The 9,068-nt window shown below is 32.0% G+C and overlaps 1 long non-coding RNA gene across 5 annotated transcripts; it reads right to left on the bottom strand.

The window, feature by feature from the left end:
* LOC18607208 (uncharacterized) lies at window positions 1–3,736 on the bottom strand. 5 transcript variants are annotated; one of them, XR_001926858.2, is made up of 6 exons: window positions 3,297–3,729; window positions 3,113–3,206; window positions 2,540–2,660; window positions 940–1,222; window positions 717–834; window positions 1–79 (listed from the first exon to the last, which is right to left on the bottom strand). It is a non-coding gene; the product is annotated as an uncharacterized LOC18607208 (long non-coding RNA). The 5 variants fall into 5 exon arrangements; XR_001926860.2 differs by having other exon boundaries at window positions 3,441–3,729; XR_001926859.2 differs by having other exon boundaries at window positions 2,505–2,660; window positions 3,113–3,736.
* Window positions 3,737–9,068: the final 5,332 nt, after the last annotated feature.

The following is a 9,068-nucleotide window of genomic DNA, read 5'->3' as shown; positions in this document are numbered from 1 at the left end:
TTTCTCTTTGTACATATTTGTTTGTCCCTTCTCCAACCTAATAAAACCATCTGACATTGCAGTTCCCAACCTTCCTTACCTGTAAAGATTAATTTGCAAGATAATATTAATTTGCAAGTAATTCATAATGTAATATGAGACAAAGCATACTCACTGACCAACGAACAAAAATTTATTTGTGCTCTTTGATTTGATTTGATTTGATTTGAAAACAAAGCAAAAAATGGAGAAAAAAAAGAACATAGAAAACTGCTAAAATTATAAAAGATTCATTATTTGTTCTCTTTCATATCTAACTCTCTTCTAGCATGGTACTACACAAGTTTCAAATGATGCATAGTTTAACATTGGAGATTGGAAAGCAAAAAAGGTGTCTTATGTTTTAACATCTACGATAAGGCCTCCTATGAATCAAATATAGCTTGAATGCATGCTATCTCAATGATTCTAGAGTAACTATACTAGATATCCTATAAATCCAGCTTACACATAGGAGCCCTTAACTCCAAGTTTTAACATCACATTGCCATTAGTTTTAAACTTCTAAAATTGTTACTTTTCTAAAACAAAAATTAAAAAAAAAATCCAAAACTCCATTCATGTATAAATTATGCAACACTTTAAGAATTTTAATTAAATAATAATTCAAAAAGCAGCACAAAAATCCTAATATGTCTAGCCATGAACAATCAATTAATTAACATAAAATGACTTACAGGATTCATCAAGAGTAGCATTTGGAATCAATTCTTCCAAGTATCTTGTTAGGCTCATTTGTTCAAAGTTGTGCTTTTATTCTTCAAAGAGAAGTTGAGGAACATTGACTTCCACCATCTAAAAATAAATAAAAATGCAATCATAAATCGTAAATCTTAGATCATATGACAAATTAGAACCTCAAAATTGTAAAAACTCTTAAAGTGATTGCAAGTAACTAACCTTACAAATCTGATTTAGAGATATATTATCAAATATTTGGTGTTTGATTATTTGTTCCATTTCTTGGCAATCGATCAATGATGATCGATTAAGCTGTAAATTGTTATAATTAAGTAACTAAACTTGAGAATTGAAAGAAAATAAAAAATAGTTGCAATAGAAAATAAAAGTTTCCCTTTTGATGTCTACTCTTCAATGACTCCAAGGCCTTGTGAATGTCCTCCTAGAATCACAGTCTTTTATCACATGGTGAAAAGGCATCCATTTGAAGTGTCCCTTTTGACTGCAAAATCAATCAATTTCAAGATCTTTGATAAGTATTTAGATATTCCACCACAGTAATCTTAATTGTCCACAACAAACAATCATGAGATCAGGACGTTCAAGATAGTGGAACTTTTTCCATAAAGTGCTAAATGAATTGGCACTATTTATATCATTCGACATCAATATCCCAGCATTCAGTAAATCACCATATTTTCAAATTCCAGTCATATGTATCAAATAATTCAACAAGAAAACTTCTAAGACTCCTCAAGAATAGCATATTTAGTGTTTGTGCCTTAAAAATTATAGAGAGAATACCAGATGAAACAAGAAAAATTTGAGTGTAATACTCTAATATTGACCAGAGAAGAAGACATATCATGCTATTACATAGTTGCAACAATGCCTACTTATATTCAGCAAGCATATAAAACAGGTTGCAGTCACAACAATACTCAAAATGAAGACAAATTGACAAATTAACCTATGACCACTAATGTAAGTTCTCCTAAATAGATAAAAACAAGTTCTTTTGCGATGAAGGACAAAGAGGAACTGTAACTGCCATCTCCAAAGCAAGAAAGCAAAAGCAAAACCAAAAACAAAAACCCTCTTATTATCTCTCTAAAATCTAAATTAATAGCAATAAGGCATATCTTTTTTTTTTTTGAAAGATGAGTTTTTATTATAGATAAGCTGTAATGCCATGGGGAGTCTCAAACGTGGAGGCTCCTGTTAGCATAAAGCTATCTTGAGAAGAGCCTGTTCTGTACAATTACAAAAGTAGCAGCTGCTCAAGGAGCACTTGGTAGCATCTCAGCACGTATAATCTCAAAAAACAAGCATAGTTCTGAATAAAACCCCTAAACAAAAGTCTAATACTAGTAAAATTCAACCAGAGTGAAAAAAGGTGAGTAGCCTATGTGGCCCAGACCGACAAACTCCCTAATCGAACAAATGAATTATTCTAGTTGAAACCCCTGCGAGTCTTCAAAGGTAGGCAAACAGGGATAATGCCAAGAAGCCTCCAAGAGCAATCATCCCTCTATTGTTATAAGGCATATCTATTGTTATAAGTTGGACAAAACTCATTCACGAACCAATCTGGGTTTCAGCAGAAAAAAAAATCCATCGTAATTCATGGACTGAAAACACATACTTATTCCTTAAGGTCAGGTTTTACATGACAAATTCATGCCTTTAAAAGACAGTTATCGTAACACTTGATTGACACATGACTCAGTAAACATGCAATATAACAGACAATACACGGTACTTATATCTACAATATAACATACCAGAAAAAGGCGGAGGAAGAGAGAGAGAGTCATACATGAGGGCAATCATATCTGCAAGGCCATCAATAAAATTGTAAAGAACACCAATGTCATACGTTATGTTTTGAGTTGCTGGGTTGAGCTTTTTAAGTTTCCTTTCATATAGTCCACGTATACCTGCACACGGCAAATAATATATACTGTTAAAATTGTCAAATCTTTTAAATGATGGAAAGGAAGAAGAGAGGGGATTCCATCTAGTGCATCATATTGAAACCACACAAATTCATTTCCTCTTAATGCAACTCAGAAATATAAACAATTTTGGACATACATTCTTGAGAAAAAAAGACATATGCACAATCAAATCTAAAAATCATTCTCAACTCCACAAGCCAACTTCCAAAAGGTATAGTCCATTGCCTGCAATAGAAGCTATTTTCAAGAAAACTAATGCAATAGGAACTCTATAAAATGTATGAAATGTATATGTATCCTATCATAAAGCTCACTTTTGATTGCTTTGATTTCCACCTCCAAACCCCTATTCATAGCTTGACTGATAAAATCATAATATGAGCAACAACAAAAACAAAGATAATATAAGCAACAGTAAACAAAAAGCATACTGTCCATAGCTTGACTGATAGAATCATAATCCACAAACGTTCTAGGTGCTCTGTTCTGCGAAGTTTGCATCAAAACAATGGTGTGCCTGTTTGCCTAAATCATCACACAAAATAAAAAAATGGGATTAAAAAACACACAACTAACCATATCAATCCCATATCAATCCAATAAAAAAAATATTACGATTGAAATAGGTTCAATGTCATTAACATGCCAGCAAGAATCAAATCAATGAACAATCAAGTCCTACAAAAGAAATCTTAAATCGTGTAATAATAATTAAAAAAAAAAACAGAGATTTGAGAATCGAGTGCCCTGTTTTTGTACCAAAAGGGGTCACATTTGACAAAACCCTAGTTTCTTGGGGAAAAGAAGATAAGATTAAAAAGGTAAGATTTTTACAAGCAAAATTAGCTTAATTAGGAAAAGCAATGAACGAAGGAAGTAGAAAAGAAAAGAAAGAGGTTTTAGAGAGGAGAAGTGCGGCGAAGGAAAGGGAAAGATTTTGGAAGAAAAGAAAGAGGTGCAGAGAGATAGAAGGGAGACAGATGAAAAGAAAAAAATGTTTTATTCATTAATTTTCAAAAAATTTATTTTTGATAACAGGGAAGAAAAATTCGAAAACTAAAAAAAAAAAAAGGGGTGAGTAAAGGAAAAGAGAAAGAAAGAAAGATATTTTTCATTCTTTGTGTTTAGTATGAAAAGTGAAAAATAGAAAGAATCAAATAATTGATATTTTTTTAATTTAGAGAAAAAGAGAGATTGTAAGATGTAAGAGATAATTTTTTTAATTAAATTTTTTATGAGCTGCAAAATAAAAAATGCATCTAAATTTTAAAATCCAAATACTATGACAAATTCTTTAAATACAAAAATAAAAGTGCAGCTAAAATTGCGTAATTAAAATCGGTTTCTGTTGTAGTGACGTGACACAAATGTAGAAATTGAAAAAGGTCATATTATTGTATTATCATGCTATATTAATATTATTATAATAATATATTAACAAATTATATCAAGTGATATAAATTTGATAATTGATATCTTAACTAATATCGATTAGTTGAGCATTAATCATAATGGATTATTTAGATCAAAATAAAAATATAAAATCTTGATTGATCATAATAAAAAAATAAAAAAATTTTAAAATTTTTTTAAAAATTTATGCCTAAAATTAAAATCCACCAAAAGCTAAATTGTTTCTTTTCATGGTCTTTAGCATATGGAAAAAGGCATCAATACAGGCTAGTAATTCTTAGTAATACTGATGCCATTTTTTAAATAATTTGCGAGGCAGAAAGGAGCCTTAGTTCCTTCCTGCTATTTCTAGAATTGCAACTAATCCGAACGTTCTAAATGGGTTATCCTCCCTCGGGAAACGATTTGGAAGGTGTAATTGGACATGGGGGATGACCTTATGAACGGAAATCTCTTGTTATATTCATGTCACATCATTGAATTTTTTTAATTAATTGAAAAATTAAAATTTTATTAAATATTTATACAAAAAAGTAAATTTTTTTTAACGCAATTTTTTCTTTTAACAAATTTATCAGATAAAATGATAAAAAAGCCAATATATTGTCAAACTTTTTGAAAGATTACTATAACTTCCATAAAAATCTCATGAAATAAATTAATTTTTTCTTTGGCAATGTCAACCTAACATATTTTAACAAATATTTCCAACAAAGATTTCATCAAACAATTAGTCTCATCAATTTTTCTATAACATACAATTGGATAAACAGTAACTAAGAGAGTTCAAAATAAATAAATTAAATCTGCAAAAGAAAAATGAAACTTTAAAATCATGGGAAACTAGAATCAAATAGTATTAAAAACCAAATGAAGAGGTACAAAATAAAAAATAAAGACACCACATTTGCATAAAGAAATTCAAGTCAAAATGACTAGCAAAGTTGGGTGAGTTTTTAATTTTTGGTAATATTGAATTGTTGATGTGTTATTTTTTTTATCATATACCTATTCGAAAATTTTCAATAATTCATTTTTTTTATGTTTGATCCAAACATTTTATTTGTATTATTTATTTATTTTGTTAAATACATAGTAAAATGAAAAAAATAGTGTAACTTCTTTATTTATTTATTTGTATTTATGTGTTTTTTCCATGCGGGTCAAAAGCTGTTTTGTGAGAAGGAACGCAGGCAATTTCCGATGTGGCCGTCATAGGTCGAGTGCACGCGGTTATTTCATCCGAACAATGTTCGCTGGACGCGGCAACGACCAAAGTCAATAACTATGTCTGTCGATTCATAATTCAAATATAGATATTATCAGACTTGACATGGTCACGGAATTTGGATGATTGGATACATTTTTCTATTAGCCTTTTGCAGACTGTGTGTATGGGCCAACCCCATTTTTTATCTCTACCGTTTTGCCCCCAAATCTAATGAGGGTTGGAGAGGGCCCAAAGCAGGTTCAAGACAGATTTAAAATGAAAATGTCGTCACCTCAAACAAATGAAACATACGTACAAGGCTCTTGCAAGTCAAAGGAAGATAATGCAACCACTAGTCAAGACCCGATGATCAAGAATAGAAAATGCATTTACCTTCTGACTAAGATACAGATATAGTACGAAGGGTAAGAACAAGAATAAGAATCAATAAAATTCAACAAATCAAAATAAAATTCTTAAACTGTAATTTGTTATAACACGTTGATATTTAAATTAACTTTTCATCTTTGTTTTTCGTCACATATAAATAAAATTTTTATAAATATGTTTCATTATTTCTCTCTCTGCCTGTCGCCTTGAGTGAAGAGACACTTATTTTCAATCGTGGTATATATCGAATGTTATATATCAAAGCACCTTTGCAGCCTTTTAGACAGTACCGACCATATCCGATCTTGATGTGACAAAACATTAAGGAGTCGGTGATGTTGTCGTGCTTTAACTCGCGCGTTTCACGTTCGTAGCTCTCTCGAGTCTATCGTTTTTGAGGTCAAAAAGAGTAAGAGAAAGTACCCAGTACCCTGCTTCCCTACCCCTCTCCCTCTTCCGGTTAAATCGAAACCTTCATATATTCTTTGCTATAAAGCTGAAATTCAGCCTTCGACGACCGTAACGCAGCAAAACTGGAGAAGAAATAAAGCACTTCAATTTAGTGATTCAATCCTTGGGTTAACCAGTGACTGAGCTACGAATATGATGCAGTGTGATCAGAAGATGCTAATCGAGCAGCTCTTGGTGGGTCTGACAGTACTAGCGAAGCAAGTTGGCGAGGCGGTTGATCAGGCCAAATCGTTCAGGGTATACCGCGGGGAGATGGAAAAGCGAGTGGTTCAACTCTCGCAAATGCTAAACAACCTGCTCTGCTTCATCACCATGGATCCGATATTGTTTACTTTGAACGCAATTGATTGTGTTATCAGAGAGGTCTCCAAGATCCTTCAGGAGGCCTTAACCCTGGCCTGCAAGTGTAGACGCAAAACCATCGTTTGCCGACCCTTCACCGGCACGAAATCAAAATTAGCAATATTACGTGATATAAATTTGACAAATGATATCTTGACTAATATGAATTAGTTTAGCATTCATCATAATGGATTATTTAGATCAAAATTAAAATATAAAATCTTGATTAATCATAATAAAAAATAAAAATTTATTTAAGCATTTTTAAATAATTTAAATTTTTTCTAAAATACTATGCCTAAAATTAAAATCCACCAAAAGCTAAATTGTTTCTTTCCGTGGTTTTTAGCATCTGGAAAAAGGCATCAACACAGGCTAGTCATTCTTAGTAATACTGATGCCATTTTTTAAATAATTTGCGAGGCAGAAAGGAGCCTTAGTTCCTTCCTGCTATTTCTAGGATTGAAATTAATCCGAACGTTCTAAATGGGGTATCCTCCCTCGGGAAAAGATTTGGAAGATGTAATTGGAAATGGGGGATGATCATATGAACGGAAATCTCTTGTTATATTCATGTCACGTCATTAAATTTTTTTAATTAATTGAAAAATTAAAATTTTATTAAAGATTTATAAAAAAAAGTAAAATTTTTTTAAACGCAAATTTTTCTTTTAACAATTTTATCAGATAAAATGATAAAAAAACCAATATATTGTCAAAATTTTTGAAAGATTACTATAACTTCCATAAAAATCTCATGAAAAAAATTTATTCTTTTACAACTTCAACCTAACATATTTTAACAAATATTTCTAACAAAGTTTTCATCAAACAATTAGTCTCATCAATTTTTCTGTAACATACAATTGAATAAATGGTAACTAGGAGAGTTCAAAATAAGTTAATTAAACCTGCAAAAGAAAAATGAAACTTTAAAATCATGGGAAACTAGAATTAAATAGTATTAAAAACCAAATGAAGAGGTAAAAAAATATAAAAAAAAATAAAGATACCACATTTGGATAAAGAAATTCAAGTCAAAATGACTAGCAAAGTTGGGTGAGTTATTAATTTTTGATAATATTGAATTGTTGATGTGTTATTTTTTTATCATATACTTATTCGAAAATTTTCAATCATTCAATTTTTTTTATATTTCATCCAAACATTTTATTTGTGTTATTTATTTATTTTGTTAAATACATAGTAAAATGAAAAAAATAGTGCAACTCATTTATTTATTTTGTATTTATGTGCTTTTTTCCGTGCGGGTCAAAAGCTCTTTTGTGAGGAAGGAACGCAGGCAATTTCCGATCTTGCGGCATCGGTCGAGTGCACGCGGTTATTTCATCCGAACAATGTTTGCTTGACGCGGCAACGGCCAAAGTCAATAACTATGTATGTGGATTAATAATTCAAATATAGATATTATCAGACTTGACATGATCACGGAGTTTGGATGATTGGATACATTTTTCTTTCAGCCTTTCTCAGACTGTGCGTATGGCCCAACCCCATTTTTTGTCTCTACCGTTTTGCCCCCGAATCTAATGAGGGTTGGAGAGGGCCCAAAGCAGGTTCAAGACAGATTTAAAATGATAATGTCGTCACCTCAAACAAATGGAACATACGTACAAGGCTCTTGCAAGTCAAAAGAAGATAATGCAATCACTAGTCAAGCCTCGATGATCAAGAATAGAAAATGCATTTACCTTCTGACTAAGATACAGATGTAGTACGAACTACGAAGGGTAAGAACAAGAATAAGAATCAATAAAATTCAACAAATCAAAATAAAATCCTTAAATTGTAATTTGTTATAACACGTTGATATTCAAATTAACTTTTCATCTTTGTATTTCTTCACATATAAATAAAATTTTTATAAATATGTTTCATTATTTCTCTCTCTGCCTCTCGCCTGGGTGCAGAGACACTTATTTTCAGTCGGGGTACATATCGAACGTTATATATAAAAGTACCTTAGCCGCCTTTGAGACCGTACCGACCATTTCCAAGCTTGATGTGACGAAACACTAGCAACTGGTGATGGTTACTGTCTTGTCTTGCTTTAAATCGCGCGTTTCACGTTCGTAGCTCGCTCAAGTCTGTCGTTTTTGAGATCAAAAACAGAAAAGAGAAAGTAACCAATGCCCTGCTTTTCAACCCCTCCCCCTCTCTCGGTCAAATCGAAACCTTCATTCCTTCTTTGGCTATAAAAGCACAAATTCAGCCTTCGACGAACATAACCCAGCAAAACTGGAGTAGAAATAAAGCACTTAAATTTAGTTATTGAATCCTTGGGTTAACAGGTGAGTGAGCTACGAATATGATGCAGGCTGATCAGAAGATACTAATCGAGCAGCTCTTGGTGGGTCTGATAGTACTAGCGAGGCAAGTCGGCGAGGCGGTTGATCAGGCCAAATCGTTCAGGATATACCGCGGGGAGATGGAAAAGCGAGTGGTTCAGCTCTCGCAAATGCTAAACAACCTGGCCTGCTTCATCGCCATGAGTAAAATATTGTTTAACTTGAACCCAGTTGATTGTGTTATCAGAGAGG

The sequence above is a fragment of the Theobroma cacao genome, chromosome 2 (assembly GCF_053813885.1).
Source record: "Theobroma cacao isolate CCN51 chromosome 2, ASM5381388v1, whole genome shotgun sequence".
Taxonomy (NCBI): domain Eukaryota; kingdom Viridiplantae; phylum Streptophyta; class Magnoliopsida; order Malvales; family Malvaceae; genus Theobroma; species Theobroma cacao.
Note: the sequence above shows the minus strand (reverse complement) of the source record. Positions and strands in the feature narration are given on the sequence as shown.